We start from the raw sequence: 7,646 nt of genomic DNA, 5'->3' as shown, positions 1-7,646 counted from the left end.
ACATGTACAGTATATAGTAGCGTAAAATATGTTTGAAATGAAAAAGAATTTAGATGGAAAACATAAAATGAAAATAAAAAACAATAAACCCTAAACCCCTAAACCTTTAGTCCCGGCTAGTGTCACAAACCGGGACTAAAGGTCCCCAGCGGCGCTCACTGTCGGCCACGTGGAAGGGATTTAGTCCCGGGTCGTGGTCAACCGGGACTAAAGGGTGGGGTCCCGATTTATTTGTCCCGGTTGATGAACCAGGATTAAAGACCCTTCCCAGCCGGGACTAAAGGCCGGTTCTCCACTAGTGGTTGTTGTACATTTTACAAACTAGATGATACCCCGCGCATTGCTGTGGAGATCTCTTTCAATATTTTTTGATGAAATTTAAAATAGATATGATACATTGTTGTGAATATATGCAGAATATAAGTAGTATTTCCCATGCGTGTTGGGAGAAACAAAATTAGTGTCTTTGATGAGGTGGCATGTGTGGAGAATTGAGATGTATGCATGTTGAGAGAGAATAATGATGTGGCATGTGTGCATGTTGAGAGTATTGGGATAATACAACACTTTAACAGTCGCTGCAAGGGCGCATGCTCGCTATGTCCACGTCGGCAGCAAGAGACAATTGATGCACTGTGCAGTTGGATGTGTATTGGCCAGGAAAAAGCAAAGGGTGGCCCACCGCTTCTCGTTTCAGAGAGGGAGTCGCCTCGAGCCCCACTCTCCCACGCAACCTCCCCTTTCCTCGTTTTCCCTTCCCAGGGGGGGCGGCTCCCGTCCCCGCCCCATCGGCACATCCCAGTTCCTCCGACGCCGACCACTGGAGAAAGCGCCTTACTCAGATCCGCTTCTCCCCCTCGTCTTCGTGTTCCACCCGCCCAGTATGGTTGTAGAGGAGGGGCGAGGAAGGGGATGGCGTGGCCGTCGGCCGGAGGCAGAGCAGGGTGCTGCCAGCGGGAGAGGCACCCCTCCCTGCTTCTTGGCGAGCGTTGGCACTTCTTCCAGGCCCGCTACTTCGTCGGGGAGGACGAGATCAACCTGCTCCAGGTATGTGGTCGACGCAAACACACAAATCCCACCCTTTCAGATTTCTGGTTTGCTTCAGATTTATTGTATACGTTATGTTTTGTTTTCATCTCATGTGGTGATTCTTTGATGGGTTCAACCTTCGAATTTGATAGGCCCAAAGAAGAAGAGCACGGAGAACATCCTCTCCTTTACATCTACAATCGAATTTATAGGTGATCGATCCATGGAGTTCAAGTATTTGTCAAATTTCTTGCAAGGCTGATAGTTTTATTTATATGCCTCATATGCAAGCTCCTAACCCACTGTAGAAGTTGTCCGTTGTGGAAAAAAAAGAACAGTTTTGCTAAAGCACATCTAGATGTGCAATAAGTATTGCACATCTAAGTCCTATGTCATTGATCTTATGTTGAGATTTGTGTGGATATTTTCTTTTCTTTTTTCTTTTCCTCTTTATGCTTGATTCACTCACTTAGATGTGCAATAATTAGAGCACATCTAGATGTGCCCTAGACACATCCAAAAAAGAATCCCAATTTTCCTATATGAAAAAATGCTCTTGTGCGGCATATGGTCATTCGCTATCTGATGGTTGCAGCTTAAGGCATGCTAAAAACTCGCAGGATGGAGTTGAAACTCTTCATCTTTGTGTAGCAGCAGCAGAATTACAAGTAAGAAACATATTGCATGATAAAGCACTAATGCCACTGGGGAGACAGTATGTGAAGATTGGGTTACTGCAAGAAGACAAAACGCATCACTGATAGTTTACTAAATCAAGTGCCATGCTCTGTTTTTTTTTGCAGGTCACAAAATGGCAAAATGCTTTGAATAGCATATGTACTTCCGTCAGTTGCATTCCATGTCTTTTATCTCATCTATTTTATTTGGATTAGGAGATGGAAATTTAAAGGTAACCATTCTGCATTGGAAATAATTTGTAGTTAAAAAAGCATGCCATGGCTTAATCTGATAAACACATGATAAGTCCCCTTTTGTGAGCCAGGGAAAGGAAAGCAGCGGCATCCCGTGTACTTACGTTCAGATTTATGGGCAGAGAGACAGTAACTTGTAAGGTAGGGCTATGAGTGATGGGAGAGCACTTGTTGTCAGGGCTGGCTACGGCGGCAACAAGATAACATTCACGGTAGTGATGTGCTGCCTCACGGCGGCCTCCGACGGGCTCATTCTTGGATACGACGTCAGAATCACAGGTTAGTTGTGCCATACGCTGAGTATGCGCCTTGATCATATGATCCTGTTGGACGCTTCCTTCCTAGCATTTATCAGTCTCCTGCCTTACGGTGTCTTCCCTGTCTCTTCTCTTTTGTTTTGCCTAGACTGGGTGGCGATTTATTTTTCTGCTAACTCTTTTATTAAGAAATGATTTCTGTAAGTTTGAGTTTAATAAATAACATGGTTTCTGAAAGCCAATTTGGTCAAATGTTGCCTACGAAGAACTAAAAGATATTCATCCAGGCCCAACGAGTTCTGACTTATGAACTAGGAGTAGCTTACAAAGTTCTGTTGCATAAGCATTTAAAATTAGGCAGAGACGTTTCTTTTTGTCAATTGATGACATGTCCCTTATTAGTTTGCTAGCTTTGACTATTTGTTAGGCAACACACTAATTTCAGAAGAACTATGCTGATCTCCCCATGTTTATTTGGTGGTGTTAGTGTGTTTGATGTTATGATCTTTGTACTGACAGGTTCTTTGTACCACGGACTTTGACCCTATTTCTGAGATCAGGTAACTGGATACTTGACACATAGTTGAGACAATTGCATTTCAATAACTGAAACTATTTTTGCCCTATACTTATATTTTATTAGCCTTTGTGCAACCATCCAACAAAAGAAAGAGCAGCTATATAGTTTCCTTGGATTGCACGATAATAACATTTCTTGCTTAGGAATAACATGAACATTCACTCTCATGAAGTACCAACATCGCTATTTTTTAGTGACCCGGAGTTTAGTTCGGCATCATTATGAGAGTCCTCTGGACAAAGTTAGGCTTAGACCTGGAATTGCTTCATGTGAGTTTCTCTGAACTGTACTAGCCCAGAATGCTAACATACACAGGTATTGCCCAGGGTTTAATATTAACTTGGAACTTTGTTCAGTCTTATGAAAGCTTTACTGAATCCTATTAACATGTATTTACTCAAGGATAGTGCAGGATCAGCACGGGCCACTGAGGAACACGTGAGTTTTCATCCATTGTCAAATACCACTGAAGTTGTGTATATATGTAGGGTTAGTCACATGTCATCAGTGCTTTGTTTGGTCTCTCATCCACTAAATGTTGTTTACTTTGCTATTACTACTACAAAGTCATAGTTCAGTTACTCATTTTTAATCACATGTCCATCACAAACTCCTGAATCTGACAGTAAGGTTTTAATCCACACATAAGGACATGTATTCTATGTATTAGTTGCCACATCAATATTTGCGTTTATGCTCAAAATATACCCCGTGGTATACTTAGAACTGTTGCCCTACAAGCTAACTTGCATCATGTATGTATCTTCTATTAGGTATCGTAGTAAAGACAGTTCGAAATACATTCCCTGGGATGGTCCATGATACTCTGGTAGCTCTTTAGGTATCCTATATCTTTTATTTGTGCATCATTCACCTTTGGTAAATCCAGTGCGTTGACCACTAGCGACCACTTTCTTTTCTGTGTATTGGTGCAGTTGTTGCATATTCTACCATCATCATTTCCCTTTCCTCTTGCTTGCTCCTCATTTATTTCCTTGAGCAAGTGGATGGCTATTTATGTAGGTACATGTTTTCTTATGGCTCTCATTGTTTGTATGGCCTTCCCAGGAGATGTAGGCCTTCATTTTTGCAGTTTCAGGTATTAACGTTGTTGAATATCATCCTCAACAACTCCTTGCCACGGCCACTAGCTGTAAGACACCGTTCCCTACATAATTAGTTTCTTTCTTGTTCCTTGAGTTCTTACTTGCTGCTGTAGTTGATTGGATTGGGAGATATTTGTGTTTTATCAAATTCATATGGGATTCTTTTAAGTTCGAGAAAAAATGATCGAAGAGAACGAGGAAGGCCCCGATCAGCCGACGGACGTGGCGGCTGCTGCGGCTGTTGATGCTCTGGGCATGTACAGCACAGCCGCGTCGGCCTTGGCGGCAGGCGCATCACAAAGTTCTATGTGTAAATGAACTGCGGCGACAATTCTGGAGCTGCAATTCACCGACATGATGAAGAGTATCATCTTATAGATATAGTGTTAAGATTGCTTATTTATTTGATGTATTTGGTTAGTTTTTATGAAGAAGAGCATCGTATGTAATGCATCAGTTGTACATGCATGCATTTTATCAATCAGAGCTCAAATTCACTGAAAGGGCGCCACCCTACCTGGCACCGCAGAAACTTCCTCTCAGGCGGCAGGTGGCGCCACACGTTGGCGATGTCATTGTCTTTTCTCCTAAGGATGATCCATCGACAGATTGCACTACTTTCATGCTGATGTGCATTAACTTCATGCAATAGCATTGTGCAGTACACCCAGGAAAGTGAAAGGGACGCACCCAACCTGGCACCGCCGAAATTCCTCTCAGGCAGCGCGCCACGGGCGCGCCCCAACCACTAGTGTTGATAAGTTACTTAGGTATACTAGATGACGCCCCTTACGTTGTTGTGGGAATATTTCGCAACATAATCCGATGAAGTGGCATGCTTACTTGTTAAGAGACATATGATAGTAGGGGTGGGCCTTTTCTCATGCATGTTGTGAGATGATGTTGTATGCTTGCATGTTGAGAGTACTAGTTAGTAGGAGGTAACTTTTTTAATCAAATATATGTAGCATAATAGAATAAAAATTCTTATGTATATTTGCATGTTGAGATGGATCTTTTTTTCATGCAAGTCATAATGAAGTGGCATGCTTGCATGTTGAGAGACATATGATAATTGGGGTGGACCTTTTTCTCATGCATGTCGTGTGATGATGTGGCATGCTTGCATGTTGAGATAAATAGTTAGTGGGAGTTAGTTATTTAGATATAGAAGATAAGATTCCTTACTTACAATTTGATAAACTTGTAAATGATTATTTCTCTTCATAGAATTTACAGAACAATCACCTTCTATTGATTGAAATAAGCATAAACCGAGCCAGTGCAATCGAGTACAGGTAACGTATCCATGCATGAGGGCCAGCAGCGCTATGGCATTATTATTCAGCTGCCGATCGACCGGAATGCACGCATATGCGTGGCCGCCGTCCGGCCGGCAGGCTAGCCGACCATGGGGATGTTGGCGACAAGTGCTTCGGGCTGTTGCGAGTCGTAGAAGACGCGGACGCGCTTGCTGTTGAACCCAATGGGCACCGGAGTTTGATCCGGGAGCACCACCACGGTGACGTCCGGCCTGTCGCGGCGGATCTTGCTCACCGCCGGCGTCGCCGGGACGCCCAATAGCTCCGGCCACTCCACCTTTTCGGGACCATTGTTACCTCCGCTCATCTTGATCTGTTTAATATTACTGATGTGTGCACGTCTGCCAGATGTATACACTCACAATGACTCTTTACTGACACCTGTATTTATGGATTGCAAGCAACGAATGCCGCCATTACTAGAGCGTTGGCTTTGCCGGACGACCTTTGCCTTGTTTGGTCAGTTGAACTTTTGCTTGTTTCCTTGATGTGTGCGTAGCTAGATTGTAACCTTTTCCCTAAGATGCTCTAATTAAGACTTGAGTACGTAAAGGTATGGCTTCTATTGGGTTGTTTGTTTTTTCATTTTCGTGTATCACACCTATTATCTTGGTACTGTCCGTCATAATATACTGCCACATTTGATTTCAGTCTAGTGGTTGCATTAGTTTTCACTTTCAGTGAAACTAGTAAGTGTGCACGTGCAACGCACGTCTATTTGAACTAATAAGTGTGCATGTGCAACACGCGTCTATTTGGATTAACACATTATATTAAACTTAATACAAGACAATTTATTCATAAATTTGAAATTTCCCTATAAAATACACAATCTCTTATTCCCAACTCGTACAAATAATTTGAAATATCGTTTCTCCTTAATCAACATGTCTGTTCTATTAAAAGACCACTCAGTATTCCCAATGTATAAAATTCAAAATTATTTAGAAGATTCATCATGATTCTCCATATGGATACATTTATGCAAGTATAATCACACATGAAAATGTCACTTAGGACAAGCTAAGGAACCGTTTCAGTGCCAACAAACTCCAGTCAAGAATTATTATTACAATTGAGTGTCAACCACAATAGTGGAAAGAGACCTCTATGGTTTGTTGAAAAGAGGAAGCCATTGTCAGATAGAGACGTGTAGAGATGTCTTGACTGCATAGAATCAGCTATGAAACAAGACAAAAAAACAACACTCGGTACTTACCTGATTAGTGCGTGCATGCGGCGTGTTCGCGTGAAGGCGAGCGTCTCTGTCGTTCAGGCCTGCGAGCGGCCGCGGCGACCGTGTCCTCTCACCAGCTGGGCGGCGTTGTCGGCGTAGGTGAACCAGTCGTCCAGCTTTGAGGTGGCGGCCTCTACGCACCGGGGCGTGGGGAGTTCCAGCGTCCGACGAAGGTAGGATGTCTTTGGATGACGTCGTCCACGCATGAGTACTGGACACACGTGTCCAACGGAGCAGCACGCGTCAGAGCTGAGGGAGTCGGCGGTGGCTTTGGGCGAGTGAGATGGGGCCGTGGTGAGCTTCACTTGCTACGCAGTGGCCGAGACCTGCGCCGCCCTGGGGACGACGATGGATGGCGACTAGGCGAATCTACATGCATGGTGTGGGGGCGAATGCCCCCACTTGATTTTTTTGGCCCGCTTAATTATACTGGTCCAGGATACTCAGCGTTGCCCCCACTTGAAGGCCGTCGGCGGTGGGTGGTTGTCAGCATGGGTGTTGTGGACGTAGCTGAAGTCGACGCGGATGCCGGTGGTTCGCGGAGAGCATGCCAGGACGTGGACGAAGTCGTTGCTGTCATTAGAAAAGTGAACTGGCCTCCAGGCAGAAGATGAAAGCGGCGATGGCATGTGTGTGTGTTCGGAGGAAGCCGCAGCTCCTCCTCGCGTGTCTCCCACTATGGCTCATGTGGGTGGTGGGTTGGTGACGGCAGGCGACTCGCAATCGCGATTCCCTGATAGGAGACGGTAGGATGCGCTCGCGATTAGTTTGCAAATAATTAGATGCGTTCGTGATTAGTTATCTAATAGGATGCGTCCGTGATTAGTTTACTAATAATTAGATGTGTCCGTGATTAATTTCCTAATAGGATGCATGCGTGATTATTTTCCTAATCATAGGATGCACCCATGATTAGTTTCCTAATAATAGGATGCGTTTGTGATTAGTTTCCTACTAATTAGATGCGCCCGTGATTAGTTTCTTAATAGGATGTGTCTGTGATTATAGTTTCCTTATTAACCAGGCATGGACTTTCATATTTTCCTCCGCGGTAGAGTACGGTCAGTCAATATAAATTGCTAAGTGCACGCAGAGAACATAATAGGTTAAGCCTAACCGTTAGATTGAGTTTAGTGGAACTAATCATGCGATGATAATGTATCCGTGTACATTTTGTGGGGTG

At 43.9% G+C, this 7,646-nt stretch overlaps 1 long non-coding RNA gene across 5 annotated transcripts; it reads left to right on the top strand.

The window, feature by feature from the left end:
- The first annotated feature begins 734 nt into the window (after positions 1-734).
- LOC125516278 lies at positions 735-4,407 on the top strand. Of its 5 annotated transcripts, XR_007287333.1 has the most exons (6): positions 735-1,047; positions 1,182-1,241; positions 1,625-1,697; positions 1,833-1,939; positions 2,033-2,240; positions 2,738-4,407. It is a non-coding gene; the product is annotated as an uncharacterized LOC125516278 (long non-coding RNA). The 5 variants fall into 5 exon arrangements; XR_007287334.1 differs by lacking the exon at positions 1,625-1,697; XR_007287332.1 differs by having other exon boundaries at positions 1,182-1,697.
- Positions 4,408-7,646: the final 3,239 nt, after the last annotated feature.

The sequence above is a fragment of the Triticum urartu genome, chromosome 6 (assembly GCF_003073215.2).
Source record: "Triticum urartu cultivar G1812 chromosome 6, Tu2.1, whole genome shotgun sequence".
Lineage (NCBI taxonomy): Eukaryota > Viridiplantae > Streptophyta > Magnoliopsida > Poales > Poaceae > Triticum > Triticum urartu.
This window is presented reverse-complemented; position numbering and strand designations above follow the sequence as displayed.